Source organism: Dendrobates tinctorius, unplaced genomic scaffold (assembly GCF_039654945.1).
Source record: "Dendrobates tinctorius isolate UK_male_01 unplaced genomic scaffold, ASM3965494v1 ptg000178l, whole genome shotgun sequence".
Taxonomy (NCBI): Eukaryota; Metazoa; Chordata; class Amphibia; order Anura; family Dendrobatidae; genus Dendrobates; species Dendrobates tinctorius.
Window position 1 is genome coordinate 490,679 of NW_027361845.1, and position 15,839 is coordinate 506,517.

At 32.6% G+C, this 15,839-nt stretch overlaps 7 non-coding genes across 7 annotated transcripts; all 7 read left to right on the forward strand.

Annotated features, from left to right (window-relative positions):
- The first annotated feature begins 2,580 nt into the window (after positions 1-2,580).
- TRNAW-CCA (transfer RNA tryptophan (anticodon CCA)) lies at positions 2,581-2,652 on the forward strand. The gene has a single exon. It is a non-coding gene; the product is annotated as a tRNA-Trp (tRNA).
- A 2,226-nt stretch (positions 2,653-4,878) lies between these two features.
- On the forward strand, positions 4,879-4,950 carry TRNAW-CCA (transfer RNA tryptophan (anticodon CCA)). Its single transcript has one exon. It is a non-coding gene; the product is annotated as a tRNA-Trp (tRNA).
- A 4,389-nt stretch (positions 4,951-9,339) lies between these two features.
- On the forward strand, positions 9,340-9,411 carry TRNAW-CCA (transfer RNA tryptophan (anticodon CCA)). Its single transcript has one exon. It is a non-coding gene; the product is annotated as a tRNA-Trp (tRNA).
- A 1,416-nt stretch (positions 9,412-10,827) lies between these two features.
- On the forward strand, positions 10,828-10,899 carry TRNAW-CCA (transfer RNA tryptophan (anticodon CCA)). Its single transcript has one exon. It is a non-coding gene; the product is annotated as a tRNA-Trp (tRNA).
- Positions 10,900-12,308: 1,409 nt separating this feature from the next.
- TRNAW-CCA (transfer RNA tryptophan (anticodon CCA)) lies at positions 12,309-12,380 on the forward strand. Its single transcript has one exon. It is a non-coding gene; the product is annotated as a tRNA-Trp (tRNA).
- Positions 12,381-13,796: 1,416 nt separating this feature from the next.
- On the forward strand, positions 13,797-13,868 carry TRNAW-CCA (transfer RNA tryptophan (anticodon CCA)). Its single transcript has one exon. It is a non-coding gene; the product is annotated as a tRNA-Trp (tRNA).
- A 1,417-nt stretch (positions 13,869-15,285) lies between these two features.
- TRNAW-CCA (transfer RNA tryptophan (anticodon CCA)) lies at positions 15,286-15,357 on the forward strand. Its single transcript has one exon. It is a non-coding gene; the product is annotated as a tRNA-Trp (tRNA).
- Positions 15,358-15,839: the final 482 nt, after the last annotated feature.

A 15,839-nucleotide genomic window follows, 5' to 3' on the forward strand; every position in this document is an offset into this window, starting at 1 on the left:
CACTGAATCTGATTGTGAAGATCTTAATTCAACTGTAGTGCTTCTGAATCCATATCAGAAAGTTGTGTATTCAAATCACGTCATGGTCAAGCAGCTCTTTCATATTTTTATAGCTTGATCGATGTTTGGGTTAAGATTGAAAACAGAAACTGGGTAATCCAACTGAAAATAGATTAACACAACGTTGTTGACACAGGTCAGAACAGTTTTTAAAAAAGTGTTTTTTTAATTCTATAGATTAAAATCTTATCAACAATACTTTGATGAGAAATATTATTGGGAATTGAGTTAAAAACATTAATAAATGTAATAAATGCCAGGAACACCTATCGCTTTGTTCATACCATTGTCATCTTTGAATTTGTAAGAAAATCAGGCTTATTACTAGAATCTAAACTTTAAACTGGAAATCCCTGAATCGGAACGTGAAGATCCTAATTCATCCTTGTTATTACTTTTCTAAACTGTGATTTAAAGTAGCAAATTTCAAGATGGTGTCTGTATATTTCCTCATGCACTTTACAAGTGAATTATGGGAGCAAGCAAGTTTTACAGCTGTCCTCATACACTGACGGTAGTGCGCCTTACTCCTGGTCAGAATGATGCATGTTTAAATTATGTCATGTTCAAGTATCTCTTTCATCTTTTTAAAAGTTGATCGATGTTTGGGTTAAGATTGAAAACAGAAACTGCGTATTCTAACTGACAATAGATTATCATGATCTTGTTGCCACCTGTCAGGAAAGTGTTTGAAAAATTGCTTTTTTAATTCTACTGAATAAAATCTTTTCAACAATCTTTGATGAGATATATCATTGGGAACTGAGTTCAAAACAGAAAATTTGTGGCAAGTCAGAAACACCTATTAATTTGTTCAAACCATTGTCATCTTTGAATTTGTAAGAAAAAAGGGTTTGTTACTATATTCTAAATTTTTAATTGGAAATCCCTGAATCTGAAAGTGAAGACCTTAATTCATCCTTGTTTATATCTTTTCCAAACTATGATTATAAGTAGCAAATTTCAAGATGGTGTCCATATATTTTATCATGCACTTTTCATGTGAAGTATGGGAGCAACAACACTTTTCAACTGACCTCGTTGGGCAACGGTAGCGTCTGACTTCAGATCAGAAGGTTGCGTGTTCAAATCACGTCGGGGTCAATCAGCTCTTTATGTCTTTTCATATCTTGATTGATGTTTGGGTTATTATTGAAAATAGTAACTGTGTAGTCCAACTTGACAAAAGTTAACTCGACTTTGTTGCTACCAGGCTGCAGTGTTTAAGAAACTGCATTTTTTAGTTCTACAGATTATAATCGTTTCAAGAGGACTTTGATAAGAATTGTTATTGGGAATTGAGTTCCAAACATTAATAAATGTAATTAATGCCATAAGCACCTATTAATTTAATTTTACCATTGCCATCTTTGAATTCGTAAGAAAAGAGGGTTTATTACTAGTTTCTTAATTTTTGACTGGAAATCACTGAATCTGACTGTGAAGATCTTAATTCAACTGTAGTGCTTCTGAATCCATATCAGAAAGTTGTGTATTCAAATCACGTCATGGTCAAGCAGCTCTTTCATATTTTTATAGCTTGATCGATGTTTGGGTTAAGATTGAAAACAGAAACTGGGTAATCCAACTGAAAATAGATTAACACAACGTTGTTGACACAGGTCAGAACAGTTTTTAAAAAAGTGTTTTTTTAATTCTATAGATTAAAATCTTATCAACAATACTTTGATGAGAAATATTATTGGGAATTGAGTTAAAAACATTAATAAATGTAATAAATGCCAGGAACACCTATCGCTTTGTTCATACCATTGTCATCTTTGAATTTGTAAGAAAATCAGGCTTATTACTAGAATCTAAACTTTAAACTGGAAATCCTTGAATCGGAACGTGAAGATCCTAATTCATCCTTGTTATTACTTTTCTAAACTGTGATTTAAAGTAGCAAATTTCAAGATGGTGTCTGTATATTTCCTCATGCACTTTACAAGTGAATTATGGGAGCAAGCAAGTTTTACAGCTGTTTTATACACTGACGGTAGTGCGCCTTACTCCTGGTCAGAATGATGCATGTTTAAATTATGTCATGTTCAAGTATCTCTTTCATCTTTTTAAAAGTTGATCGATGTTTGGGTTAAGATTGAAAACAGAAACTGCGTATTCTAACTAACAATAGATTATCATGATCTTGTTGCCACCTGTCAGGAAAGTGTTTGAAAAATTGCTTTTTTAATTATACTGAATAAAATCTTTTCAACAATCCTTTGATTAGATATATCATTGGGAACTGAGTTCAAAACAGGAAATTTGTGGCAAGTCAGAAACACCTAATAATTTGTTCATACCATTGTCATCTTTGAATTTGTAAGAAAAAAGCGTTTATTACTATATTCTATATTTTTAATTGGAAATCCCTGAATCTGAAAGTGAAGACCTTAATTCATCCTTGTTTATATCTTTTCCAAACTGTGATTATAAGTAGCAAATTTCAAGATGGTGTCCATATATTTTATCATGCACTTTTCATGTGAAGTATGGGAGCTACAACACTTTTCAACTGACCTCGTGGCGCAACGGTAGCGCGTCTGACTCCACATCAGAAGGTTGCGTGATCAAATCACGTCGGGGTCAATCAGCTGTTTATGTCTTTTCATATCGTGATTCATGTTTGGGTTATTATTGAAAACAGTAACTTCGTAGTCCAACTTGACAAAAGGTAACTCGACTTTGTTGCTACCAGACTGCAGTGTTTAAGAAACTGCATTTTTTAGTTCTACAGATTATAATCGTTTCAAGAGTACTTTGATAAGAATTGTTATTTGGAATTGAGTTCCAAACATTAATAAATGTAATTAATGCCATAAGCACCTATTAATTTATTTTTACCATTGCCATCTTTGAATTTGTAAGAAAAGAGGGTTTATTACCAGATTCTTAATTTTTGACTGGAAATCACTGAATCTGAATGTGAAGATCTTAATTCAACTGTAGTGCTTCTGAATCCATATCAGAAAGTTGTGTATTCAAATCACATCATTGTCAAGCAGCTCTTTCATATTTTTATAGCTTGATCGATGTTTGGGTTAAGATTGAAAGCAGAAACTGGGTAATCCAACTGAAAATAGATTAACACAATGTTGTTGACACAGGTCAAAAGAGGGTTTATTACCAGATTCTTAATTTTTGACTGGAAATCACTGAATCTGATTGTGAAGATCTTAATTCAACTGTAGTGCTTCTGAATCCATATCAGAAAGTTGTGTATTCAAATCACGTCATGGTCAAGCAGCTCTTTCATATTTTTATAGCTTGATCGATGTTTGGGTTAAGATTGAAAACAGAAACTGGGTAATCCAACTGAAAATAGATTAACACAACGTTGTTGACATAGGTCAGAACAGTTTTTAAAAAAGTGTTTAAATGTTTAAATTATGTCACGTTCAAGTATCTCTTTCATCTTTTTAAAAGTTGATCGATGTTTGGGTTAAGATTGAAAACAGAAACTGCGTATTCTAACTGACAATAGATTATCATGATCTTGTTGCCACCTGTCAGGAAAGTGTTTGAAAAATTGCTTTTTTAATTCTACCGAATAAAATCTTTTCAACAATCCTTTGATGAGATATATCATTGGGAACTGAGTTCAAAACAGAAAATTTGGGGCAAGTCAGAAACCCCTATTAATTTGTTCATACCATTGTCATCTTTGAATTTGTAAGAAAAAAGGGTTTATTACCAGATTCTTAATTTTTGACTTTAAATCACTGAATCTGATTGTGAAGATCTTAATTCAACTGTAGTGCTTCTGAATCCATATCAGAAAGTTGTGTATTCAAATCACGTCATGGTCAAGCAGCTCTTTCATATTTTTATAGCTTGATCGATGTTTGGGTTAAGATTGAAAACAGAAACTGGGTAATCCAACTGAAAATAGATTAACACAACGTTGTTGACACAGGTCAGAACAGTTTTTAAAAAAGTGTTTTTTTAATTCTATAGATTAAAATCTTATCAACAATACTTTGATGAGAAATATTATTGGGAATAGAGTTAAAAACATTAATAAATGTAATAAATGCCAGGAACACCTATCGCTTTGTTCATACCATTGTCATCTTTGAATTTGTAAGAAAATCAGGCTTATTACTAGAATCTAAACTTTAAACTGGAAATCCCTGAATCGGAAAGTGAAGATCCTAATTCATCCTTGTTATTAATTTTCTAAACTGTGATATAAAGTAGCAAATTTCAAGATGGTGTCTGTATATTTCCTCATGCACTTTACAAGTGAATTATGGGAGCAAGCAAGTTTTACAGCTGTCCTCATACACTGACGGTAGTGCGCCTTACTCCTGGTCAGAATGATGCATGTTTAAATTATGTCACGTTCATGTATCTCTTTCATCTTTTTAAAAGTTGATCGATGTTTGGGTTAAGATTGAAAACAGAAACTGCGTATTCTAACTGACAATAGATTATCATGATCTTGTTGCCACCTGTCAGGAAAGTGTTTGAAAAATTGCTTTTTTAATTTTACTGAATAAAATCTTTTCAACAATCCTTTGATGAGATATATCATTGGGAACTGAGTTCAAAACAGAAAATTTGTGGCAAGTCAGAAACACCTATTAATTTGTTCATACCATTGTCATCTTTGAATTTGTAAGAAAAAAGGGTTTATTACTATATTCTAAATTTTTAATTGGAAATCCCTGAATCTGAAAGTGAAGACCTTAATTCATCCTTGTTTATACCTTTTCCAAACTGTGATTATAAGTAGCAAATTTCAAGATGGTGTCCATATATTTTATCATGCACTTTTCATGTGAAGTATGGGAGCAATGACACGTTTCAACTGACCTCGTGGCGCAACGGTAGCGCGTCTGACTCCAGATCAGAAGGTTGCGTGTTCAAATCACGTCGAGGTCAATCAGCGCTTTATGTCTTTTCATATCTTGATTGATGTTTGGGTTATTATTGAAAACAGTAACTGCGTAGTCCAACTTGACAAAAGTTAACTCGACTTTGTTGCTACCAGGCTGCAGTGTTAAAGAAGCTGCATTTTTTAGTTCTACAGATTATAATCGTTTCAAGAGGACTTTGATAAGAATTGTTATTGGGAATTGAGTTCCAAATATTAATAAATGTAATTAATGCCATAAGCACCTATTAATTTAATTTTACCATTGCCATCTTTGAATTCGTAAGAAAAGAGGGTTTATTACTAGTTTCTTAATTTTTGACTGGAAATCACTGAATCTGATTGTGCAGATCTTAATTCAACTGTAGTGCTTCTGAATCCATATCAGAAAGTTGTGTATTCAAATCACGTCATGGTCAAGCAGCTCTTTCATATTTTTATAGCTTGATCGATGTTTGGGTTAAGATTGAAAACAGAAACTGGGTAATCCAACTGAAAATAGATTAACACAACGTTGTTGACACAGGTCAGAACAGTTTTTAAAAAAGTGTTTTTTTAATTCTATAGATTAAAATCTTATCAACAATACTTTGATGAGAAATATTATTGGGAATTGAGTTAAAAACATTAATAAATGTAATAAATGCCAGGAACACCTATCGCTTTGTTCATACCATTGTCATCTTTGAATTTGTAAGAAAATCAGGCTTATTACTAGAATCTAAACTTTAAACTGGAAATCCCTGAATCGGAACGTGAAGATCCTAATTCATCCTTGTTATTACTTTTCTAAACTGTGATTTAAAGTAGCAAATTTCAAGATGGTGTCTGCATATTTCCTCATGCACTTTACAAGTGAATTATGGGAGCAAGCAAGTTTTACAGCTGTCCTCATACACTGACGGTAGTGCGCCTTACTCCTGGTCAGAATGATGCATGTTTAAATTATGTCACGTTCAAGTATCTCTTTCATCTTTTTAAAAGTTGATCGATGTTTGGGTTAAGATTGAAAACAGAAACTGCGTATTCTAACTGACAATAGATTATCATGATCTTGTTGCCACCTGTCAGGAAAGTGTATGAAAAATTGATTTTTTAATTATACCGAATAAAATCTTTTCAACAATCTTTGATGAGATATATCATTGGGAACTGAGTTCAAAACAGAAAATTTGGAGCAAGTCAGAAACCCCTATTAATTTGTTCATACCTTTGTCATCTTTGAATTTGTAAGAAAAAAGGGTTTATTACTATATTCTAAATTTTTAATTGGAAATCCCTGAATCTGAAAGTGAAGACCTTAATTCATCCTTGTTTATATCTTTTCCAAACTGTGATTATAAGTAGCAAATTTCAAGATGGTGTCCATATATTTTATCATGCACTTTTCATGTGAAGTATGGGAGCAACAATACTTTTCAACTGACCTCGTGGCGCAACGGTAGCGCGTCTGACTCCAGATTGACAGTTGCGTATTCAAATCACATCGGGGTCAATGAGCTTTTTATGTCTTTTCATATCTTGATTGATGTTTGGGTTATTAATGAAAACAGTAACTGCGTAGTCCAACTTGACAAAAGTTAACTCGACTTTGTTGCTACCAGGCTGCAGTGTTTAAGAAACTGCATTTTTTAGTTCTACAGATTATAATCGTTTCAAGAGGACTTTGATAAGAATTGTTATTGGGTATGGAGTTCCAAACATTAATAAATGTAATTAATGCCATAAGCACCTATTAATTTATTTTTACCATTGCCATCTTTGAATTTGTAAGAAAGGAGGGTTTATTACCCGATTCTTAATTTTTGACTGGAAATCACTGAATCTGATTGTGAATATCTTAATTCAACTGTAGTGCTTCTGAATCCATATCAGAAAGTTGTGTATTCAAATCACGTCATGGTCAAGCAGCTCTTTCATATTTTTATAGCTTGATCGATGTTTGGGTTAAGATTGAAAACAGAAACTGGGTAATCCAACTGAAAATAGATTAACACAACATTGTTGACACAGGTCAGAACAGTTTTTGAAAAAGTATTTTTTTAATTCTATAGATTAAAATCTTATCAACAATACTTTGATGAGAAATATTATTGGGAATTGAGTTAAAAACATTAATAAATGTAATAAATGCCAGGAACACCTATCGCTTTGTTCATACCATTGTCATCTTTGAATTTGTAAGAAAATCAGGCTTATTACTAGAATCTAAACTTTAAACTGGAAATCCCTAAATCGAAACATGAAGATCCTAATTCATCCTTGTTATTACTTTTCTAAACTGTGATTTAAAGTAGCAAATTTCAAGATGGTGTCTGTATATTTCCTCATGCACTTTACAAGTGAATTATGGGAGCAAGCAAGTTTTACAGCTGTCCTCATACACTGATGGTAGTGCGCCTTACTCCTGGTCAGAATGATGCATGTTTAAATTATGTCACGTTCAAGTATCTCTTTCATCTTTTTAAAAGTTGATCGATGTTTGGGTTAAGATTGAAAACAGAAACTGCGTATTCTAACTGACAATAGATTATCATGATCTTGTTGCCACCTGTCAGGAAAGTGTTTGAAAAATTGCTTTTTTAATTCTACTGAATAAAATCTTTTCAACAATCTTTGATGAGATATATCATTGGGAACTGAGTTCAAAACAGAAAATTTGTGGCAAGTCAGAAACACCTATTAATTTGTTCAAACCATTGTCATCTTTGAATTTGTAAGAAAAAAGGGTTTATTACTATATTCTAAATTTTTAATTGGAAATCCCTGAATCTGAAAGTGAAGACCTTAATTCATCCTTGTTTATATCTTTTCCAAACTATGATTATAAGTAGCAAATTTCAAGATGGTGTCCATATATTTTATCATGCACTTTTCATGTGAAGTATGGGAGCAACAACACTTTTCAACTGACCTCGTTGGGCAACGGTAGCGTCTGACTTCAGATCAGAAGGTTGCGTGTTCAAATCACGTCGGGGTCAATCAGCTCTTTATGTCTTTTCATATCTTGATTGATGTTTGGGTTATTATTGAAAATAGTAACTGTGTAGTCCAACTTGACAAAAGTTAACTCGACTTTGTTGCTACCAGGCTGCAGTGTTTAAGAAACTGCATTTTTTAGTTCTACAGATTATAATCGTTTCAAGAGGACTTTGATAAGAATTGTTATTGGGAATTGAGTTCCAAACATTAATAAATGTAATTAATGCCATAAGCACCTATTAATTTATTTTTACCATTGCCATCTTTGAATTTGTAAGAAAAGAGGGTTTATTACCAGATTCTTAATTTTTGACTGGAAATCACTGAATCTGATTGTGAAGATCTTAATTCAACTGTAGTGCTTCTGAATCCATATCAGAAAGTTGTGTATTCAAATCACGTGATGGTCAAACAGCTCTTTCATATTTTTATAGCTTGATCGATGTTTGGGTTAAGATTGAAAACAGAAACTGGGTAATCCAACTGAAAATATATTAACACAATGTTGTTGACACAGGTCAGAACAGTTTTTAAAAAAGTGTTTTTTTAATTCTATAGATTAAAATCTTATCAACAATACTTTGATGAGAAATATTATTGGGAATTGAGTTAAAAACATTAATAAATGTAATAAATGCCAGAAACACCTATCGCTTTGTTCATACCATTGTCATCTTTGAATTTGTAAGAAAATAAGGCTTATTACTAGAATCTAAACTTTAAACTGGAAATCCCTGAATCGGAACGTGAAGATCCTAATTCATCCTTGTTATTACTTTTCTAAACTGTGATTTAAAGTAGCAAATTTCAAGATGGTGTCTGTATATTTCCTCATGCACTTTACAAGTGAATTATGGGAGCAAGCAAGTTTTACAGCTGTCCTCATACACTGACGGTAGTGCGCCTTACTCCTGGTCAGAATGATGCATGTTTAAATTATGTCACGTTCAAGTATCTCTTTCATCTTTTTAAAAGTTGATCGATGTTTGGGTTAAGATTGAAAACAGAAACTTCGTATTCTAACTGACAATAGATTATCATGATCTTGTTGCCACCTGTCAGGAAAGTCTTTGAAAAATTGCTTTTTTAATTCTACTGAATAAAATCTTTTCAACAATCTTTGATGAGATATATCATTGGGAACTGAGTTCAAAACAGAAAATTTGTGGCAAGTCAGAAACACCTATTAATTTGTTCATACCATTGTCATCTTTGAATTTGTAAGAAAAAAGGGTTTATTTCTATATTCTAAATTTTTAATTGGAAATCCCTGAATCTGAAAGTGAAGACCTTAATTCATCCTTGTTTATATCTTTTCCAAACTGTGATTATAAGTAGCAAATTTCAAGATGGTGTCCATATATTTTATCATGCACTTTTCATGTGAAGTATGGGAGCAACAACACGTTTCAACTGACCTCGTGGCGCAACGGTAGCGCGTCTGACTCCAGATCAGAAGGTTGCGTGTTCAAATCACGTCGAGGTCAATCAGCTCTTTATGTCTTTTCATATCTTGATTGATGTTTGGGTTATTATTGAAAACAGCAACTGCGTAGTCCAACTTGACAAAAGTTAACTCGACTTTGTTGCTACCAGGCTGCAGTGTTTAAGAAACTGCATTTTTTAGTTCTACAGATTATAATCGTTTCAAGAGGACTTTGATAAGAATTGTTATTGGGAAATGAGTTCCAAACATTAATAAATGTAATTAATGCCATAAGCACCTATTAATTTATTTTTACCATTGCCATCTTTGAATTTGTAAGAAAAGAGGGTTTATTACCAGATTCTTAATTTTTGACTGGAAATCACTGAATCTGATTGTGAAGATCTTAATTCAACTGTAGTGCTTCTGAATCCATATCAGAAAGTTGTGTATTCAAATCACGTCATGGTCAAGCAGCTCTTTCATATTTTTATAGCTTGATCGATGTTTGGGTTAAGATTGAAAACAGAAACTGGGTAATCCAACTGAAAATAGATTAACACAACGTTGTTGACACAGGTCAGAACAGTTTTTAAAAAAGTGTTTTTTTAATTCTATAGATTAAAATCTTATCAACAATACTTTGATGAGAAATATTATTGGGAATTGAGTTAAAAACATTAATAAATGTAATAAATGCCAGGAACACCTATCGCTTTGTTCATACCATTGTCATCTTTGAATTTGTAAGAAAATCAGGCTTATTACAAGAATCTAAACTTTAAACTGGAAATCCCTGAATCGGAACGTGAAGATCCTAATTCATCCTTGTTATTACTTTTCTAAACTGTGATTTAAAGTAGCAAATTTCAAGATGGTGTCTGTATATTTCCTCATGCACTTTACAAGTGAATTATGGGAGCAAGCAAGTTTTACAGCTGTCCTCATACACTGACGGTAGTGCGCCTTACTCCTGGTCAGAATGATGCATGTTTAAATTATGTCATGTTCAAGTATCTCTTTCATCTTTTTAAAAGTTGATCGATGTTTGGGTTAAGATTGAAAACAGAAACTGCGTATTCTAACTGACAATAGATTATCATGATCTTCTTGCCACCTGTCAGGAAAGTGTTTGAAAAATTGCTTTTTTAATTCTACTGAATGAAATCTTTTCAACAATCTTTGATGGGATATATCATTGGGAACTGAGTTCAAAATAGAAAATTTGTGGCAAGTCAGAAGCACCTATTAATTTGTTCATACCATTGTCATCTTTGAATTTGTAAGAAAAAAGGGTTTATTACTATATTCTAAATTTTTAATTGGAAATCCCTGAATCTGAAAGTGAAGACCTTAATTCATCCTTGTTTATATCTTTTCCAAACTGTGATTATAAGTAGCAAATTTCAAGATGGTGTCCATATATTTTATCATGCACTTTTCATGTGAAGTATGGGAGCAACAGCACTTTTCAAATGACCTCGTGGCGCAACGGTAGCGCGTCTGACTCCAGATCAGAAGGTTGTGTGATCAAATCACGTCGAGGTCAATCAGCTCTTTATGTCTTTTCATATCTTGATTGATGTTTGGGTTATTATTGAAAACAGCAACTGCGTAGTCCAACTTGACAAAAGTTAACTCGACTTTGTTGCTACCAGGCTGCAGTGTTTAAGAAACTGCGTTTTTTAGTTCTACAGATTATAATCGTTTCAAGAGGACTTTGATAAGAATTGTTATTGGGAATTGAGTTCCAAACATTAATAAATGTAATTAATTACCTATTAATTTATTTTTACCATTGCCATCTTTGAATTTGTAAGAAAAGAGGGTTTATTACCAGATTCTTAATTTTTGACTGGAAATCACTGAATCTGATTGTGAAGATCTTAATTCAACTGTAGTGCTTCTGAATCCATATCAGAAAGTTGTGTATTCAAATCTCGTCATGGTCAAGCAGCTCTTTCATATTTTTATAGCTTGATCGATGTTTGGGTTAAGATTGAAAACAGAAACTGGGTAATCCAACTGAAAATAGATTAACACAACGTTGTTGACATAGGTCAGAACAGTTTTTAAAAAAGTGTTTTTTTAATTCTATAGATTAAAATCTTATCAACAATACTTTGATGAGAAATATTATTGGGAATTGAGTTAAAAACATTAATAAATGTAATAAATGCCAGGAACACCTATCGCTTTGTTCATACCATTGTCATCTTTGAATTTGTAAGAAAATCAGGCTTATTACTAGAATCTAAACTTTAAACTGGAAATCCCTGAATCGGAACGTGAAGATCCTAATTCATCCTTGTTATTACTTTTCTAAACTGTGATTTAAAGTAGCAAATTTCAAGATGGTGTCTGTATATTTCCTCATGCACTTTACAAGTGAATTATGGGAGCAAGCAAGTTTTACAGCTGTCCTCATACACTGACGGTAGTGCGCCTTACTCCTGGTCAGAATGATGCATGTTTAAATTATGTCATGTTCAAGTATCTCTTTCATCTTTTTAAAAGTTGATCGATGTTTGGGTTAAGATTGAAAACAGAAACTGCGTATTCTAACTGACAATAGATTATCATGATCTTGTTGCCACCTGTCAGGAAAGTGTTTGAAAAATTGCTTTTTTAATTCTACTGAATAAAATCTTTTCAACAATCCTTTTATGAGATATATCATTGGGAACTGAGTTCAAAACAGGAAATTTGTGGCAAGTCAGAAACACCTATTAATTTGTTCATACCATTGTCATCTTTGAATTTGTAAGAAAAAAGGGTTTATTACTATATTCTAAATTTTTAATTGGAAATCCCTGAATCTGAAAGTGAAGACCTTAATTCATCCTTGTTTATATCTTTTCCAAACTGTGATTATAAGTAGCAAATTTCAAGATGGTGTCCATATATTTTATCATGCACTTTTCATGTGAAGTATGGGAGCAACAACACGTTTCAACTGACCTCGTGGCGCAACGGTAGCGCGTCTGACTCCAGATCAGAAGGTTGCGTGTTCAAATCACGTCGAGGTCAATCAGCTCTTTATGTCTTTTCATATCTTGATTGATGTTTGGGTTATTATTGAAAACAGCAACTGCGTAGTCCAACTTGACAAAAGTTAACTCGACTTTGTTGCTACCAGGCTGCAGTGTTTAAGAAACTGCATTTTTTAGTTCTACAGATTATAATCGTTTCAAGAGGACTTTGATAAGAATTGTTATTGGGAATTGAGTTCCAAACATTAATAAATGTAATTAATGCCATAAGCACCTATTAATTTATTTTTACCATTGCCATCTTTGAATTTGTAAGAAAAGAGGGTTTATTACCAGATTCTTAATTTTTGACTGGAAATCACTGAATCTGATTGTGAAGATCTTAATTCAACTGTAGTGCTTCTGAATCCATATCAGAAAGTTGTGTATTCAAATCACGTCATGGTCAAGCAGCTCTTTCATATTTTTATAGCTTGATCGATGTTTGGGTTAAGATTGAAAACAGAAACTGGGTAATCCAACTGAAAATAGATTAACACAACGTTGTTGACACAGGTCAGAACAGTTTTTAAAAAAGTGTTTTTTTAATTCTATAGATTAAAATCTTATCAACAATACTTTGATGAGAAATATTATTGGGAATTGAGTTAAAAACATTAATAAATGTAATAAATGCCAGGAACACCTATCGCTTTGTTCATACCATTGTCATCTTTGAATTTGTAAGAAAATCAGGCTTATTACAAGAATCTAAACTTTAAACTGGAAATCCCTGAATCGGAACGTGAAGATCCTAATTCATCCTTGTTATTACTTTTCTAAACTGTGATTTAAAGTAGCAAATTTCAAGATGGTGTCTGTATATTTCCTCATGCACTTTACAAGTGAATTATGGGAGCAAGCAAGTTTCACAGCTGTCCTCATACACTGACGGTAGTGCGCCTTACTCCTGGTCAGAATGATGCATGTTTAAATTATGTCACGTTCAAGTATCTCTTTCATCTTTTTAAAAGTTGATCGATGTTTGGGTTAAGATTGAAAACAGAAACTTCGTATTCTAACTGACAATAGATTATCATGATCTTGTTGCCACCTGTCAGGAAAGTGTTTGAAAAATTGCTTTTTTAATTCTACTGAATAAAATCTTTTCAACAATCTTTGATGAGATATATCATTGGGAACTGAGTTCAAAACAGAAAATTTGTGGCAAGTCAGAAACACCTATTAATTTGTTCATACCATTGTCATCTTTGAATTTGTAAGAAAAAAGGGTTTATTACTATATTCTAAATTTTTAATTGGAAATCCCTGAATCTGAAAGTGAAGACCTTAATTCATCCTTGTTTATATCTTTTCCAAACTGTGATTATAAGTAGCAAATTTCAAGATGGTGTCCATATATTTTATCATGGACTTTTCATGTGAAGTATGGGAGCAACAACACATTTCAACTGACCTCGTGGCGCAACGGTAGAGCGTCTGACTCCAGATCAGAAGGTTGCGTGTTCAAATCACGTCGAGGTCAATCAGCTCTTTATGTCTTTTCATATCTTGATTGATGTTTGGGTTATTATTGAAAACAGCAACTGCGTATTCCAACTTGACAAAAGTTAACTCGACTTTGTTGCTACCAGGCTGCAGTGTTTAAGAAACTGCATTTTTTAGTTCTACAGATTATAATCGTTTCAAGAGGACTTTGATAAGAATTGTTATTGGGAATTGAGTTCCAAACATTAATAAATGTAATTAATGCCATAAGCACCTATTAATTTATTTTTACCATTGCCATCTTTGAATTTGTAAGAAAAGAGGGTTTATTACCAGATTCTTAATTTTTGACTGGAAATCACTGAATCTGATTGTGAAGATCTTAATTCAACTGTAGTGCTTCTGAATCCATATCAGAAAGTTGTGTATTCAAATCACGTCATGGTCAAGCAGCTCTTTCATATTTTTATAGCTTGATCGATGTTTGGGTTAAGATTGAAAACAGAAACTGGGTAATCCAACTGAAAATAGATTAACACAACGTTGTTGACACAGGTCAGAACAGTTTTTAAAAAAGTGTTTTTTTAATTCTATAGATTAAAATCTTATCAACAATACTTTGATGAGAAATATTATTGGGAATTGAGTTAAAAACATTAATAAATGTAATAAATGCCAGGAACACCTATCGCTTTGTTCATACCATTGTCATCTTTGAATTTGTAAGAAAATCAGGCTTATTACAAGAATCTAAACTTTAAACTGGAAATCCCTGAATCGGAACGTGAAGATCCTAATTCATCCTTGTTATTACTTTTCTAAACTGTGATTCAAAGTAGCAAATTTCAAGATGGTGTCTGTATATTTCCTCATGCACTTTACAAGTGAATTATTGGAGCAAGCAAGTTTTACAGCTGTCCTCATACACTGACGGTAGTGCGCCTTACTCCTGGTCAGAATGATGCATGTTTAAATTATGTCATGTTCAAGTATCTCTTTCATCTTTTTAAAAGTTGATCGATGTTTGGGTTAAGATTGAAAACAGAAACTGCGTATTCTAACTGACAATAGATTATCATGATCTTGTTGCCACCTGTCAGGAAAGTGTTTGAAAAATTGCTTTTTTAATTCTACTGAATAAAATCTTTTCAACAATCCTTTTATGAGATATATCATTGGGAACTGAGTTCAAAACAGGAAATTTGTGGCAAGTCAGAAACACCTATTAATTTGTTCATACCATTGTCATCTTTGAATTTGTAAGAAAAAAGGGTTTATTACTATATTCTAAATTTTTAATTGGAAATCCCTGAATCTGAAAGTGAAGACCTTAATTCATCCTTGTTTATATCTTTTCCAAACTGTGATTATAAGTAGCAAATTTCAAGATGGTGTCCATATATTTTATCATGCACTTTTCATGTGAAGTATGGGAGCAACAACACATTTCAACTGACCTCGTGGCGTAACGGTAGCGCGTCTGACTCCAGATCAGAAGGTTGCGTGTTCAAATCACGTCGAGGTCAATCAGCTCTTTATGTCTTTTCATATCTTGATTGATGTTTGGGTTATTATTGAAAACAGCAACTGCGTAGTCCAACTTGACAAAAGTTAACTCGACTTTGTTGCTACCAGGCTGCAGTGTTTAAGAAACTGCATTTTTTAGTTCTACAGATTATAATCGTTTCAAGAGGACTTTGATAAGAATTCTTATTGGGAATTGAGTTCCAAACATTAATAAATGTAATTAATGCCATAAGCACCTATTAATTTATTTTTACCATTGCCATCTTTGAATTTGTAAGAAAAGAGGGTTTATTACCAGATTCTTAATTTTTGACTGGAAATCACTGAATCTGATTGTGAAGATCTTAATTCAACTGTAGTGCTTCTGAATCCATATCAGAAAGTTGTGTATTCAAATCACGTCATGGTCAAGCAGCTCTTTCATATTTTTATAGCTTGATCGATGTTTGGGTTAAGATTGAAAACAGAAACTGGGTAATCC